Below are 17,553 nucleotides of genomic sequence, written 5' to 3'. Positions count from 1 at the left end.
TTATCCGTATTCCCTTTTTTGAACAGGGGCACAACATTCGCCACTCTCCAGTCCCCTGGCACCACCACTGTTGACAGTGAAGACGAAAAGATCATTGCCAACGGCTCTACAATTTCCTCTCTTGCTTCCCACATAATCCTAGGATATATCCCGTCAGGCCCGGGGGACTTGTCTATCCTCAAGTTTTTCAAAATGTCCAACACATCTTCCTTCCTAACAAGTATCTCCTCTAGCTTACCAGTCTATTTCACACTCTCCTCTTCAACAATAGCACTGCCATCTCATAGCACCAGGGACCTGGGTTCAATTTCAGCCTGAGGTAACTGTCTGTGTGGAGTTTGCACATTCTCCCTGTATTTGCATAGGTTTCTTCTGGGTGCTCCAGTTTCCTCCCATAGTCCAAAGAAGTGCAGGTTAGATGGATTTGTCTTAATAAATTGCCCTGTAGTGTCCAGGATTATGCTGGTTATGTGGGTTAGCCATGGGAAATGTTTGGGTTTAGGAGGATAGGGTGGGATGTTCTTCAGAGGGTCAGTGCAGACTTGATAGGCTGAATGGCCTCTTTCCACACTATTGGGATTCCATGATTGTTCAACTTGTCTTTTATCCATCCAACTATCGAACCCTTCAAGAAAGTTGACCTCGTAGACTAAATTTTGCATTTTTTTGGCTAAGTCAGAACTGTGTTAATTTTATTTGGAGGGTCCTCTGCCCTGAGTGCCAGCAAGACATCTCACTAAACTCACCACATTCATTATCTACCACACCCTGAAATCATTTTTCACCTTCAATTTCTGCCCCATCTTGCCATGGGCCAATCTTGGAAAAACTCACCAGTCCACCAAATATCCTCTAAGACCCCCATGCTCATGTGCCATCCTTGAAAGGCTGTTGAGCACCTGGACAAACGTTGGCGATCCATGAATGTAATGAAACAGTAGCCATGAAGTTATGGGACCCATGTCACATAGCCAACATGGTTGACACTCCCTGGTATGTACAAAACTATTTCCTGACCTCAGCTGCTATATAGCCATCAAGTCACACACTTTATCTGTGCACTGCTGCATTACAAATGAGCAACCTCTCTAAGTTGGCATTATCCATTCCTCAGTGGCTACTGCAGACAGGGAAATGGTTGGTGGACATCGCATACAGGTAAGCAATTCGACAGATACAAACACAAGTGTGCATTTTACAGAATGGTAAAGGGGACAAAAGAGATCGGCAGCAGAGGCTGAACTGTGCCCTACAATACTAACCAGATTTCAGTATCATGGGCAAAATATTTCGAGTCAGTGATTGTCTGCACCCAACTCTCTTCTGTTGGATGTAGGATGAAGGGCTTATGCTCAAAACGTCGACTCTCTTGCTCCACGGATGCTGTCTGACCTGCTGTGCTTTTCCAGTGCCACACTGTTCGCCAATGAGGTTCTGTCTGTCTTGTTGAGACCGAAGCAGCTCAGCTCTGTCATGAACAAGGTTAGCCTCCTCTTCTGCAATGTCCTCTTCCTGAACAATACTCAAATGGAACCCCTTCCTGTGGATGAATTCCGTGGTGCTATGCCCTGTCAGTGCCACGTGTGTGCAGTCCATGGCACACTGCACCTGGGGGGAGGCCAGCTATTTTTCCCGAATCCCATTTGCTGGGACTGCAGCACGGACCTTGCCAAAAGAAATGAGCAGGTGCGCCAATGGCATTGGCCGCTGTCCTGGTGCATTAGCGGTGCATGACCGAGAGATCCCACACAGATCTTCAATCGCTCCCTGGAAGGAGCCAATCACATCAACATTCAATACTGCAGTGACTTTCACAAGCACGGGGAGACAATAGCCTCCCATTCCCGCATCCCTTAGATCCCACTCCGACCTCCGGTACATCCCAGTGTCCAAGCCAATACGGAGCGTGTGCCGTACTCATGACCAGAAAATGGAGACAGAGCTGGAGGTCTCGGGGCCTCTTGTCACACACACGTCCTGAAGGGTCCTGCAGCTGTAAGTTCTCCCCAGACTCCACATTCTGTGCAGGGACCTGCTGCAGCTCCTGGGGTTGACATCAGTCCTGCTTTCCTCTGTATCTTCTCAGGGCGGCATCCGGGTGCCATGCGACAAGCGCAGGGCCCAGCACTCTCTGTGGAAATTTGAGAATGTAGGAGTGAAAAGTTTTTGGCTCTCAGTCAGGTCAAGCAGGTCTACCTTGCAGATGGTATTGAACACACTCCTCCACACACTGAGATCTGCTGGGAGCAGATTGTGGGGATAAGTCTGCATCAGACATCCACAATTTAGCCTCAAGCTGTGCTCTAACTTGCTGAAGATGTCTTGCTGAGTAACCAGTGCTTGTTATTGAAAAGGGAGAGCCCAGGGTGGCATGGTAGTGCAGTGGTCAGCATTGCTGCCTCACGCTGCAGCCCCAGCAATGGGATTTGGGAATGTAGCTGGCCTATCCACAAATCCAGGGACCCGGGTTCGATTCCAACCTCGGGTGACTGTCTGCGTGGAGTTTGCATATTCTCCCCATGACTGCATGGGTTTCCTCTGGGTGCTCCAGTTTTGTTCACAATCCAAAGATGTGCAGATTAGATGGACTGGCTATACTAAATTGCCCATCGTGTCCAGGGATGTGCAAGCTAGGTGGATTAGTCATGGGAAATAGTGTTGTAGGGTAAGGGGTGTGGATGGGATACTCTTTGGAGGGTCAGTGTGCGCTCGAATGGCTCATTTCTGAACAGTAGGCATTCTATGAAGCGTAGCATCACCCTTTCCCCAAAGCCCACAACAAACACTAAACCTCACACTGCACTCAGCATAGACTATCATAGCACTTACTCAACAGACAGTGATGTGGACTCCTGAAAGTTGCAAGAGTAGTGGTTCCCTTTCAATCAGCAGCAGCCTCCATTATTGCTGCTAAACTTCAACATTATTAAGATCCCAAATTCCTATCCACAAGCAACAATGGCAGGTAGCAAATTATCTTTGACCAGTACCTGACCCCTGAGATCCCTCAATCTGAATGCTAAGCAAGTGGGCAACGCAATGATGGCATGTCCAATGTCGTTGTGCTTTGCATGATGGCTAATTCATGTTCTTGTCTTTATAATATTGTGGCATCCAGCAAATGGGGATCCCGTGCTTTTGGTCATCAAACTGACCCTTTCTCTGCCCACCATGGGCCTTAATCCAGATATTTTCCAGTTGCACTTTGCATCTAGAGAATGGAATGTGTTGGCTGGGAATGCAGCTCTCGGTTGATGGTGCCAGCTGATTATCAGGTATTCCCCATGCACCCTCCACAGCCTCCTCTTTTACCTCACTCCATACCCTCACCCTATTTCAATCCATCCTCCCAATGTGAAGACAATCATGTTGAACTTTGATTGCAGCAATTCTCTCTACGCACTGCGTTTCACCTTGATGATGCCCACACTACTTCTTTAAGCTCACCCTGTCAGGACCACAGTAATGGTCACCATCAATAACACCTGGTCCAATAACCTAACTGTATCCTGTTGCTGTTCTGCATTCCCTCCATTCACCTTCAGTCATCCCCCATCACTCTCCCTGTCCCCATTACTACATATGCCTCCGCTTTCCAGCCCCACCCGCTTCTGTCACTGATCTCCCCCACTGCTCCGTGGTCTCTCTTCAACCCTCCTAAATTATTCACAGACACGACTGTATTCACCTGAAATCCCTGACAGACATCAATGACCAATCTCTTGGATTCACTGACCGGATCCCTGATCGCTGTATTTGCAGACTCCTGACTGATGGTACAAAATTCCCGTTTCTGCATATGCTGTCCTTCCCAGACTAAGTACTGATGGCTCTCCTGACTGTACTGGGACAGATGCCTTCACTGCATGTCTCCCAAGAAGACTACAATTGTGTCGGAATTTTGTGTGAAATGTGACTATGACTGATGGTGCCAAGCTTTCTGATCACCAGCAGCCTCCACTTGACTGGAGTGAATTGAGGACCAGTCCCAACCACATTCTGCCATTTCTTTTGAAAGCACGTGCAGTGTATTTGCTACACAAATATCCATCAGGTGTTAAACTGATGTCTCAGAGTACACACCCCACCACCTCCACCCACCTCAGGACTGGTCAGTAGCTTGTCTGTGTACTAAAGAGTTCCCCAAATTGGTAGGAGTGAAAGCCTTTGGCTCTGAATGAGCAAGCATGGCATGGTAAGGAAGGCATGGAACATATGAGCATACAGATAGGCACAAAGCGATCGTATGTTGAGAGAGAAAGCGAGTAGCCCTGAAATACAGTCCACTCCATTCTGTAAGCTGGGTGCCTGGTTGTGTCCAAGTGTCACCACAGTAGCCTTCTCAATGCCAGTCACTGAGACCCCTGCTGTGCGAGTCTATGCTTCTTGAACGGCTGCGCAGTGATTGGGGGTGAGGGGGGATGGGGGGAGTCTTGCAGACGTCAGATGCCAGTGCTCTTTAATGGAGTGTGTATGTGTTTGTGTGTGTATATATGTGTGTATGTATATGTGTGTGAGTTTGTGTGTGTATATATGTGTGTGTGTGTATATTTGTGTGTGTGTGTATATATATATATATGTGTGTGTGTATATTTTTGTGTGTGTTTGTGTTTGTGTGTGTGTGGTTCATGGTCATGGATCATGCCCCTGTGATGACATTGTCCAGCATTCAGCATATCAGAGGGTTGGAACAAGTGGTGAGCTGAATCCACCAGGTACACGGGCTGATTTCCTTGTTGAGATTTCCTCAAATTGAGCTCGATTGGTGAGTTTTGTAAAATGGTTGACAGAATATCAACGAGACACATGGTGGCATTTAACAAACATTAATCGTTGTTAATTTGGTATCTTGCCACTGCCTAGCGGCAATCTCACCACACCACTTGTGAAAAGCATAAAGATGGAATGACATGATCTTGACATGGAGAAAGTTCTCACTGAACTGTTTGTCTGATTGTGCCACACATCTAGCCATAGTCCACGTTGCTCCAATCATTTTCAGATTCTGTGCCGTGTGTGCCCTGACATCCGTTACCCCATGAAGGTGACTTAGGCAGCCCCGCTCAAGAATTCCTTCTTGAAAGCTCCCCTCCCTCTCCACCTCTCCCTTTCAAACTCTCCTTACATCTGATCACTTTGTCCACCTGCCCTAGTAACACATTGTTTAACTCAGACCCAGGTTTTGCCCAATTGCGGTCTCATAAGGTATTTCCAGCCATTTTACTGTGCTCACTGTGCTATATAAATGCGAGTTGTTGCTATCGCTATCACGTCTAGCGCTATCAAAGAATCCGTTTCAAGAAGTAGTTCCAGCTGATTTAAGGATGTGCTAATGACACACTGAGGTAATTAAGTGAATGAGCAGATCACTTTGTCACTTTACAAGCTGTAGGGTCCAGGATTGAACTTCAGTCAGTTGTATGGTGACCAGCTGAGGACGTACAGATAGCTGGCTAAGACAGTGCAGTGTAGTATGGAAGAGGACCCAGAGGGCTTATGACAGTCATTTCAGGTGTTCAAACTGGAACAAAGTGTTCGGATAGAACAGATACTTGGGAGTACAAAAGCAGGGATTCACTGCTGAGTAGAGATAAGGCTCTGTTCAGACCGCATTTGGAATACAGTTTTGGGGAGCACGGTGACACAGTGGTTAGCACTGCTGCCTCACAGCGCCAGAGACCCGGGTTCAATTCCCGCCTCGATCAACTGTCTGTGTGGAGTTTGCACATTCTCCCCATGTCTGCGTGGGTTTCCTTCGGGTGCTCCGGTTTCCTCCCACAGTCCAAAGATGTGTGGGTTAGGTGAATTGGCCATGTTAAATTGCCTGTAGTGTTAGGTGAAGGGGTAAAGGTAGGGGAATGGGTCTGCGTGGGTTGCTCTTCGGAGGGTCGGTGTGGACTTGTTGGGCCAAAGGGCCTGTTTCCACACTGTAGGGAATTGAATCGAATCTAATCTAATCATTGAATGAGGGGGGATTTCTTTGAAACTTACAGAATACTGAGAGGCTTGGATAGAGTGGACGTGGAGAAGATGTTTCCACTCATAGGAGAGACTGGGACCTGAGGGCACAGCCTCAGAGTGAAGGGATGACTCTTTAGGTTGGAATCCAACTGAAGGGCTCAGATGTTGTAAATATGGACTAAAGGCTACATAGAAACAAATTGGAGACTGTAATTTAACAGAGGAGATTGGGATGATGTCATAAAGATCAGAGTTCAAATGCTTTATAGTTGCCATATGAGCTCTAAGATTAGATTACAACATGAGATTGCCATGTTAGTTACTCGTATCTTTTAATATTTATGATGCATTATGTTTTAATTCAATATAAAATGCTTTCTTTTTTTTTCTGTTTGAGAGAGGAATTCTGGTGCTGACTGTCCTTTACCCAGTATTCTTGGTGTGCTTTGATCAGTATGACCTAATCACTACAAGTTTCATTAGTTATGAATGACACCTGAAAATCCCTTTCGACTAGCGTATGTTATTTGTTCAGTTTGGCACAGTGGCACAGTGGTTAGCACTGCTACCTCACAATGTTAGGGTTCCAGGTTCAATTCGAACCTTGGGCGACTGTCTGTGTGAAATTTGCCCATTCTCCTTGTGTCTGTGTGAGTTTCCTCCCACAGTCCAAAGATCTGTGGGTCAGGTGAATTGGCCATGTTAAATTGCCCATAGTGTTATAGGTGCATTAATCAGAGGGAAGTGGGTCTGAGTGGGTTACTCTTCAGAGGGTTGGTGTGGAGTAGTTGGTCCGAAGGGCCTGTTTCCACACTGTAGGGAATCGAATATAATCTTCTCTGCTCTCTTTGGAGTACTTATACTGGTTGCTAAATAAGATAAGAGCCCATGGTGTTTGGGGCAAAGTATTGTCAAGGATAGAGGGTTGGTTGACTAGCAGAAGGCAGAGAGAGTGGTCTGCCAGATGGCAACTGTTGACCACTGGAATTCTGCAGAGGTCCGTGTTGAGACCACAACCATTCATGTTGCACACTAAGTTTTCAGATAACACAGATAGGTGAAGGGATAGGTATTGTTGAGGAAATGGAGAGGCTGCAGAAAGACCTGGACAAGTTAGACAAGCGAACAATTAAGTGGCAAATGGAATACAATATGGGAAAGTGTGAGGTTATACCCTTTGGTGGGAAGAGTGTTTTCTAAACCGGGAAAGGTTTCAGAAATTTGAAGCACAAAAGATTAGTTCAGGATTCTCTGAAGCTTAATATGCTGGTTCAGTTGGCAGTTAGGAAAACAAATACAATGTTAGCGTTCAGTTGGAGAGGTCTAGAATACAAGTGCAGGGATGCACTGCTGAGGCTGTATAGTGCTCTGTTCAGACCGCTTTTAGAATATTGTAAGCAGTTTTGGGCACCGTATATAAGGAAGAACTTTGCTGGCCCTAAAGGGGGAGTCCAGGAGAGGTTGACAAGAGTGATTCCAAGGATGAAGGGGAGGAGGAGCAGTGAGGAATTCTGGGTCTGTACTCGATGGAGTTTAGAAGAATAAGGGGAATCTCATTGAAACTTGTAGAATACTAAGGGGCCTGGATAGATTGGATGTGTAGAAGATGTTTCCACCGAAGGAAAGACTAGGACCCGAGCTGCAGACTGGAGGGACAATCCTTTCGAACTGAGATGAGGAAGAATTCCTTCAGCTAGAGGGTGGTGAATTTGTGGAACCTATTGCAGCAGACGCCTGTGGAGGCCAAGTCATAGAGTGTTGTTAAGACTGTGACTGTAGTGCTGTTCCTCAGGGATCAGTATTGGGACCTCTGCTATTTGTGATATGTATATAAATGATTTGGATGAAAATGTAGATGGGTGGATTAGTACGTTTGCAGATGATACAAAGCTCAGTGGAGTTGTGAGTAGTGCAGAAGGTTGTCAAAGGATACAGTGGGATATAAATCAGTTGCAGGTATTGGTGGAGAAATGGAAGATGGAGTTTAATCTGTCTAAGTGTGATGTGCTGCACTTTAGGAGATCAAATGTTAAGGGAAAGTATACAGTAAATGGCAGGACCCTGAACAGCATTGATGTAGAGACGAATCTTAGAGTTCAAGTCTGTAGCTCCCTGAAAGTGCCCATATAAGTAGATAGGGTGGTAAAGAAGGTGTATGTTATACTTGCCTTTATTGATTGGGGAATTGAATACAACAGTCATGATGTCAGGTTGCAGGTTTATAAGACTTTGGTTAGGCCATACTTAGAGGATTGCATTAATTCTGGTCACCACATTACAGGAAGAATATGGAAGCTTTGGAGAGCGTTTCCCAGGATGCTGCCTGGATGAGAAGGTCAGAGCTATAAGGAGAGGCTAGAAAAACTCAGGTTATTTTCTCTGGAGCAACAGAGGCTGAGGGGAGACTTGATCGAAGTCTATAAAAGCATGAGATGCATAGACAGGGTTGGTGATCAGAATCTTTTTCTGAGAATGTTTAAAAATAGTGGGTATGTATTTAAGGTGAGAGGAGGAAAGTTCAAAAGAGATGTGAGGGTCAGGTTTTTTAACACAGAGAGTGATAGGAGTTTGGAACATGCTGCCGGGGTGATGGTGGAGGCAGATACGATAGGGACATTTAAGTTAGCATATGAATATGCAAGAAATGAAGGGATATGGACTAAGGGTGGGCAGAAGAGATTAATTCAACTTGATGTCATGTTTACGCAACATCCTAGGCTGAAGGGCCCATTGCTGTGCTGCATAGTTCTATGTTCTAATGAGATTGAGAAACATAACAGCCATGATTTGATAATGAAGCAGACCCAATGGATCAACTAGTCTAATTCTGCTGCTACATCTTAGGATTGTATGATGGTCAGTCCATGTGTACCAGCCACACTCTGGTGTCCTACTAAAGTTAGCATTGTTCTTTCTGCCAGCTCAGACATAATGCTTTGGCAGACTGTTTCAATGAGGAAACTTCATGGCTCTTTTCACCCGCAGAATCGTATAATGGTATAGCACACAAGTCGGCCATTTAATTTACTGCATCTGTGCCAGACCTGGGAAAGGGTTGGCCATTTTTTCACTTTCTCCAGCTCATTTCCCATTGCTGTGCAGATATCCCCACTTCAAGTACTTATTCACTTGCCTATGATGAGTATGATTTGAATCTGCTTTCATAGCAACTTGCTTCATTAAAAGAAATTTTCATTACCCCAATTCGGCTTTCTTTTCCAACTACCTTAAATCTCTGATGTTACATAGAACATAGAACATAAAACATTACAGCGCAGTACAGGCCCTTCGGCCCTCGATGTTGCGCCGACCTGTCATACCAACTTGAAGCCCATCTAATCTACACTATTCCATGTGCGTCCATTTGCTTGTCCAACGACGACTTAAATGTACTTAAAGTTGGCGAATCTACTACTGTTGCAAGCAAAGCATTCCATACATTTACTACTCTCTGAGTACTACTCTCTGGTTACAGACACCCCACCCCCACCCTCGTTCCCCCTTCCCTCCACCCCCGTCCCCCAGCAAGTAGAAAAACGTTTTTCCATTTCTCCTATATTATTAGCAAATCATCATTTTGAACATCTCTATCAGATATCCTGTAATCCTTCTCTACAGCTGACTCTATACCTACAGTCAATACGCAATGAGCCTAGAGGCTAATTTCATTACCCCACTCCCCTGGCTATTGTATCAAGTGAGATCAAATAAATCAGCACAGACTTGAGTTTGAACCTGGGACCTTCTAAGCTTGGTTTAGTACAATACTATACCAAATGATGGTGCTCCCTGTTAAACCATCACAGTTAGGAATAGTAGAAAGTTGCTGGAGTCCACAAGACATTGTGTTAGGGGAGTCCCCCTCCCACTAGGTTTACTTTAGGTTGAACCCACAGTATTCTGAATCAAACCTTATCAGAACATTTTCTTTTCTCTCAGAAGATCTGCTTTATATATATATATTTTAGATGGCATGTGTGTGCAGTCAGTGACCGCTCAATGACCTTGCTGTGGCCTGGTATTGTGTTGTGTGAGAACAGAAGCGTGTGGATTACATAACACATTGATAAAACCAAACCACAGACAACATTATGCTCCATCAGCCTTTCTCTGGTTCAAGATGTTGACAACTCGATTAGAAAAGAGAATTAAAGCAATACAACGTGCAGTGTCCACTATCCCTTGATTCAAAGGGGACTTGTGCTTAGAGTTATGAGTTTCTACTGTTGGCCTTACTGTAACTGAACAGCTCGCTTCTCGACTTATAAAGCTTTGAGAGGCAGGAGCAAGTTGCCTGATGAGGGAATGGGCCTGCAGTGCAGCAATAGCTTCCTTTTCTCTGATTTGGAGGAGCCGCTGTTGGACTGGGGTGGACAAAGTTAAAAATCACACAACACCAGCTTATATGCCAGCAGGTTTATTTGGAAAAGATAGTACTTCTAAATAAACCTGTTGAATTATAACTTGGTGTTGTGTGATTTTTAACTTCCTTTTCTCTCTTTCCCTTCCATTGCTCTGCTTCATCACTGTGATATTTAGACTTGAGCAGGATGCAGTCTGATGGACAAGTTGTCGTCGTTGTGAACAATTGGTAATGAGCTTCTCCCAGTCATTAATGTCAATGCTGCTGTGCTTTCTTTGCCTTCCCTGGAACCTTGTCCATTTGAGGATGCAGGAAAAACAAGCTGGTGGGAGAGATGCTTTTTTAGTCATCCAGGTGCAGTATCCAGTCCATTATTCTTAATGTTTTCCTGAATGATTGTAGAACTGACTGCAAGAAGGACACTAATATTGCTGTTTGATGAGGATTACAAGGTGCAGGGCATTGGAGAAATAACCTGTGCTCCCAATTCTTAAGAGATTTTCCTTTCCTCCCAGGAGGTCATTACATATACAGCCACTTAACTATTCATAACGCGAGTGAGAGTAATACATTGTATAGAATAATGCAGAAATACAATTTAAACTTAAAGTGGGTGCAAGAACAAAGAGACCAAAGAGTATATGCAGGTACTTCATTGAAGGTAGCAGGGCAAGGCTGTCGAAAAAAGCACAGAACACTCATTGGTTTCATAGAATTCTGACAGTGTGGAAGCAGGCCATTTGGCCCATTGAGTCCACATCGACCCTCTGAAGCGCATCCCATCAAGTACCAACCCCAATTGTATCTCAGTAACCCTCCATTTCTCATGACTAACCAACCTAAACTACATGTCCCTGAACACCGCAGGTAATTTAGCAAGGCCAATCCACCTAACCTGCACATCTTTGGACTGTGGGAAGAAACCAGAGCAGCCAGAGGCACCCCACGCAGACAATGTACAAACTCCACTCACACAGTTGCCCAAGTTGTATTAAAACCCGGGTCCCTGGTGCTGTGAGGCAGCAGTGCTAACTGCTGAGCCAATGTGCCACCACAATGTAGAAATTAGAAAGTCAAGGAAATGGTATGAGACCTTTACAAAACATAGTTTAGGTCTCAACTATAGAAATGCATCCAATTCTGGACAATAAGAATTGAGATGGATGTTAAGGCCTTTGAAAAGATGCAGAAGAGATTTACCAGAACGTGGCACAGCAGTCAGTTGTTAGCATTGTCGCCTCACAGTGCCAGGGACCATGGTTTGATTCTACCCTCGGGCAGCTGTTTGCGTGGTGTTTGTACATTCTCCCTGTGTCTGCATTGGTTTCCCCCGGGTGCCTCGGTTTCCACCCACAGTCCAAAAATGTGCACGTTAGATGGATTAGCTATGCTAAACACCTATAGTGTTTAGGGATGTGTCAATTAGGAGGGTTAGCCATGGAAATGCAGGGTTCCAGGGATAGGGTAGAGGTTTCCACACCCAGAAGGGTCTGGGTGGGATGCTGTTTGGAGGGTTGGTATGGACTCATTAGGCCGAATGGCATGTTTCCACACTGGAGGGATTCTATTCTATGGAATGGTGCCAAGAATGAGGGATTTCAGGTATGTGGAGAGTGGAGAAGCTGGATTCGCTTTGTATATATGAAGAGCAGAAATTGATTAAGGTGAACAAAATCCTAAATGGCTTTCGACAGACTAAACAAGAGTTTAGTCCACTGGCAACAAGATTATTCTGGTGAAGGGTGTTAATTCTGTTTCTCTCTCCACAGATGCTGACAGACCTGCTGGGTTTCTCCAGCAATGTCTGTTTCTGTTACAGTGAAGATGTTAGCTCCTCAGACTGGTATGTTCCAATCTCTGAGTGACTTTATAGAGTCATAGAAATGTACAGCATGGAAACAGACTCGTCGGTCCAACCCGTCCATGCTGACCAGATATCTCAACCTAATCTAGTCCCATATCTCTCCAAACCCTTCCTATTCATATACCCATCCAGATGCCTTTTTAAATGCTGCATTTGTACTAGCCTCCACTACACCACTTCCTCTGGCAGCTCATTCCATACATGTACCGCCCTCTGTATGAAAAAGTTGTCACTTAAGTCTCTTTTATATCTTTCCCCTCTCACCCTAAACCTATGCCCTCTAGTGCTGGACTCCCCGACCCCAGGGAAAAGGTGTTGTCTATTTATCCTATCCATGCCCTTTCATGATTTTGTAAATCTCTATATATGGTCACCTCTCAGCCTTCGATGCTCCAGGGAAAACAGCCCCAGCCTGTTCAATCTCTCCCTATAGTTCAAATCCTCCAACCCTGGCATCATCCTTGTAAATCTTTTCTGAACCCTTTCAAGTTTCACAACATCCTTCCAATGGGAAGGAGACCAGAATTGAATGCAATATTCCAACAGTGGCATAACCAATGTCCTGTACAGCCACAACATGACCTCCCAACTCCTGTACTCAATACTCTGACCAATAAAGGAAAGCATACCAAACGCCGCTTTCACTATCCTATCTACCTACGACTCTACTTTCAAGGAGCTATGAACCTGCACCCCCAAGGTCTCTTTGTTCAGAAACACTCCCTAGGACCTTACTATTAAGTGTCTGAGTCCTGCTTTCCCAAAATGCAGCACCTCACATTTATCTAAATTAAACTCCATCTGCCATTTCTCAGCCCATTGGCCCATCTGATGAAGATCCTGTTGTAATCTCAGGTAACCTTCTTTGCTGTCCACTACACCTCCAATTTTGATGTCATCTGCAAACTTACTAACTATACCTCTTATGCTCACATCCAAATCATTTACATAAATGACGAAAAGTAGTGGACCCAGTACTGATCCTTGATACCCTTGCTTAATACAAATCTGTCTGCCTCAGATTTAAATTTAACAATTAAATTAACACTGACCGTTGCTTGAGAAACAGAATCCCAAATCTTCACTACTCTTCATCTGTAAAGTGGCTTTTAACAAGTCTCCTGAATAGCCTGACCCTAATTCTTCGATTGTGTCCTGGTTCTAGAATCTTCAACTCATGGAAATAGTTTATTTTATCTACCCTGTCTTTCCCTATTAATATCCTGAATACTTCAATTAGATCACACCTTAAATCTTCTAAATTATAGACAATAAAGGCCTGATTTGTCTAATCTCCTTATGTAGCTTAACTCCTCAAGACCAGGCTTTTACCCGAAATGTCAATTCTCCTGCTCCTCGGATGCTGCCTGACCTGCTGTGCTTTTCCAGTACCACACTCTCGAGTCTCATCTCCAGCATCTGCTGTCCTCACTTTCACCCTTAAGTCCAGATACCATCCTTGTAAACCTGTTTCAAAACTCCCCAGGGCCAAGCATCCTTCCTGAAGTATGGTGCCCAGAGCAGCTTAGTGTACTCTTAAGGTGGGTTGGTCTAAGTAGGGTTTTGCATAAATGAAGCATGATGCCTGCATCTCTGTCCTCCAGTCTTTCAGAATATGAAGGTCAGCAATCCAGTGACTGCCTTGATTATTTTCTGCACCTGTGCATAACATTTCAAAAAGCTATGCACCTGAACCCCAAAAACTTGGATTTCCACTATATTTAACATTGTCTTTTAGTAAAAACAAAACTGATCTACTCTTTGTCCTGTTGGAAGCTGGTGGATAATAGAAGCAGCTAACAATATGGTCATGGCAGCTGGATGATAACTGGCAAGTAGGAGCCCAGAGGTGGTCGGGAAAGACTCTACTGGTATCTTCCCGTGTAACAGTTTCTTTTCACCAAGAGAAGATTCTTGACAAGCCTTTCTCAGTGACCTCTGGGAAAACCTTCCAAAGAGGTTTCCTCCTTGCCTCAAGCAGCCTTTAGTCTTGAATTTGATGCTTGACTCTGAGAGTGCCACGGTTTAGACATGCTCTCATGCTTTCCAATGCTGCCACCTTTCCCAGTTGGAGTGCCAGTCACTCACAGCTGGGGGTACTTACATTGAGCCTACACTGTCATGCATCTATCTCCATTTCAGTAGCGCTCTCTTAATTGATCACCTCCAGGAAAGTCCATTGGAATTTGAGCCAGATGTGTCCCAACAGAAGACTTTTAAAGGTGGTGGGGTTCTACCTGCCATAAAGAAAGTTTTTTCTTTAAGATAGAGCAAAGTTTTGCAATCAGAATTTACAGGACCTGATTGGATTCTCGGAGCAGTTGTGGTGGTAAACTTAAAAGGGGAATTTAATAAACACTAAAAACAAAAAGGTCAGTAAAGTTATGGCAGAAGGGCAGGTGAGTGGGTGTAACGGAACAGCTGTAATGAAGTGCTAGTCTGGTATAACACATAAAAACAGAATTAACATTGTGAGTTCATTGATCTCTTTGTCAAGATGTTCTGCTCAGTTGAAGGCTCACAAAATGGCAATGCTGTTGTTCTCAACAGATGCTATTGCTTTCTGCTTTTGTTTCAGATTTCCAGAATCTGCTGCCCTATGTGTTGGTTATCATGCCAGGTTAGTACGATGGGTTGAATGACCTGCATTGAAGATTTCAAGACTAGATTCCCTGTTTTCACAGTTGTTTGGGGATCTGTAATACAGCATTCATCATATTCTTGCAATTCAAGTGCTGTGTATGGGACAATTGGTGCTGGTTTCTGATTCGTTATTTTCCACTGGCAGCAGGAAAGAATGTATTGGCTTTGCTACTATTGACCAGCATAGTTGTGTTAATGCTTTTAACAGCCTGAGTATGGTCAGATTCATCTGCACCTACTTTCAAATTGCCTCACGCTCATCAGTATATTTCAAAAACCACAACAAGTGCCATTGCAGTGAAGTTATTTTGTTATGAATTATAGTCAGAATACACATCAACTGGGATCTAACTGAATGATGAAACAGGTTCAACGGGCTCAATGGCCTATTCTTGTGTTACTTGTACATTTATCAAAATTTATTCTGCTATTCCTTAGATTCTGTTCTCCAGAGAATGACACAACCATGACCAGGCAACAACGACTTGCAATAATGTAATACCTTTCACAAAATAAAACATCCCAAACTGTTTCACAGCAGCTTTTTGGAATTGGTTTTGACACCGCACCACATGAAGATACAAGATAGGTGACCAAGTGTATTGTTGTGAGGTAGATTTAAAAGGATATCATGAAGAAGGAGAGAGGCAGAGCTCTTTTATGAGGAAATTCCAGAATGTAGGGTTCAGGCTGCTGAAGGTATAGCCATTAATTAGAGTCATAGAGTCATAGAGATGTACAGCATGGAAACAGACCCTTCGGTCCAACCTGTCCATGCCAATCAGATTTCCCAATCCAATCTAGTCCCACCTGCCACCACCCGGCCCATATTCCTCCAAACCCTTCCTATTCATGCACCCATCCAAATGCCTCTTAAATGTTGCAATTGTACTAGCCTCCACCACATCCTCTGGCAGCTCATTCCATACCTGTACCACCCTCTGTGTGAGAAGGTTGCCCCTTAGGTCTCTTTTATATCTTTCCCCTCTCAATGATGGTACATAATCAGTGAAGTGCAGAGATTGTTGTGAGGCTGGTGAGGCAACAGAGGTCGTGGGGAGTGAAGTGTGGAAGGATTTATAACAAATCGTTTCCCTGAATGAACATTTAATGGACGCTGAGTCTGAGTTAGTGTTAAAATGTGGGCAGTAAGAGCTGTATAGGTTCTTGCTGAAACTCCAAGTGGCTGAATAGGAAGTGTTCCAACATGTTATCCCAGTACTTGAGATTCTTCACAGTCAACACAGGCAGTGTGCCATTAAAACTCTCCGCCAACCCATTCATTTGAGGATAGAGTGCGGTTAAGCTTGTTTTGTTTGGCACTGTTGCTTCAAGTGTGCAGTGTAAATAACCAGGACATAAAGGCATCTCTCTGATTAGACAGTGTCTCTACAGGGATCTCAAACAGAGTGAACATTCCTTAACAATAAATCGGCTGAGATGTCTGCATCAACTAACTAAAGCCTTATCGTGTCCAGATGCATGTAATCTATTAGAGTTTATGAGCAATGTTTCCCCAAGTGACTTCAGTGAGGCATAAGACATCTGATTATCTCTGTCCACCCTCTTGACAATCTTCAATTATAGTGTTGGATTTGCAATAGTGTTGTCATTGCAATCCCTAAAGTTCACACTGACACTGCTCACATCATTTTACAAAATGCAGCTGGGTCCTCAGAGATAGGAGGTCAGTCAAATGGTTGCAACAAACGTAGCTTGGTGTATTTTGCCTCCAGTGTCTAACAGGAGGAATGTTGTTGGCCTGACTTTTTAGTAAATCTCAACAACCCACCTGCAATAACTCATTCTCCCAGGTCCAGTTGGAAGGCTGCCTCAGGTAACATGAGAAATACGAGCAAGTGCAGGCCATTCAGCCCTCAAGCCTACTCTGTCAGTCTATAAGATCCATGGCTGATCTGGTGTGTATTTAACTCCACTTTCCTCCCTGTCCCCTGTTTGGCTACACTTCTTTGTCAATCAAAAATTCATTCCACTCAGCCATGATGCATTCAATGACATCATCTCCACTGTTTGTTGTGGGAGAGAATTCCAAGCACCAACTTTGTCTGAAGAGAATAACTTCTTCCTCACCTCCATCTTGTACAAGGAGAGGGAGGCTGACAAACAAGGTGGGAACATTACCTTCAAATGGGTCCAACACCAGGGTTCTGGGTGCCAATTAGAAATTCCAAACATCTTACAGTTAGAGGCTGAATAGACTGGGGTTATTTTCCTTGGAATGTCAGAGGTATAAGTGTTACCTTATTGAGACTTATAAAATTATGAGAGACATGGTTAGGTGAATAGCAAAGGTCTCTTATGCAGGGCAGGGGAGTCCAAAGCTAAAGGGCATAGGTTTAAGATGAGAGGGGAAAGATTTAACAGGGACCTAAGCGGTAACATTTTCACAGAGAGGGTGGTGTGTGTGTGGAATGAGGAAGTGGTGGAGGCTAATATAACATTTAAAAGGCATTTAGATGAGTATAGGAATAGGAAGGGTTTAGAGGGTAAAGGCCAAATTTTGGCAAATGGGATTCGATTACTTTAGGATATCTGGTTGGTGTGGCCGAGGTGGATTGAAGCGTCTGTTCCCTTGCTGCATATCTCTATGTGTCTATGACATGAACTCCAAGCTGAGAATATTGACCCTGTTTGATGATAGTGGTGGGGGTAGGAAGATGGTGTTGGTGTTGTCCCCCTGGCGAGTGGAAGGTATCCGTTT

At 44.4% G+C, this 17,553-nt stretch overlaps 1 long non-coding RNA gene across 2 annotated transcripts in view; it reads left to right on the top strand.

Annotated features, from left to right (window-relative positions):
* Positions 1-15,353, top strand: part of LOC122558663 — a 25,815-nt gene extending 10,462 nt beyond the window's left edge. For both annotated transcript variants that reach the window (XR_006314212.1, XR_006314213.1), the window contains exons 2-4: positions 12,094-12,167; positions 14,767-14,808; positions 15,270-15,353. This is a non-coding gene — a long non-coding RNA (uncharacterized LOC122558663). The remainder of the gene's footprint in view (positions 1-12,093; positions 12,168-14,766; positions 14,809-15,269) is intronic.
* The last annotated feature ends 2,200 nt before the right edge of the window (positions 15,354-17,553 follow it).

Source organism: Chiloscyllium plagiosum, chromosome 17 (assembly GCF_004010195.1).
Source record: "Chiloscyllium plagiosum isolate BGI_BamShark_2017 chromosome 17, ASM401019v2, whole genome shotgun sequence".
In the NCBI taxonomy this organism is placed as follows: Eukaryota; Metazoa; Chordata; class Chondrichthyes; order Orectolobiformes; family Hemiscylliidae; genus Chiloscyllium; species Chiloscyllium plagiosum.
The sequence above is the reverse complement of the archived record's forward strand: the minus strand, read 5'-3'. Positions and strand labels throughout refer to the sequence as shown.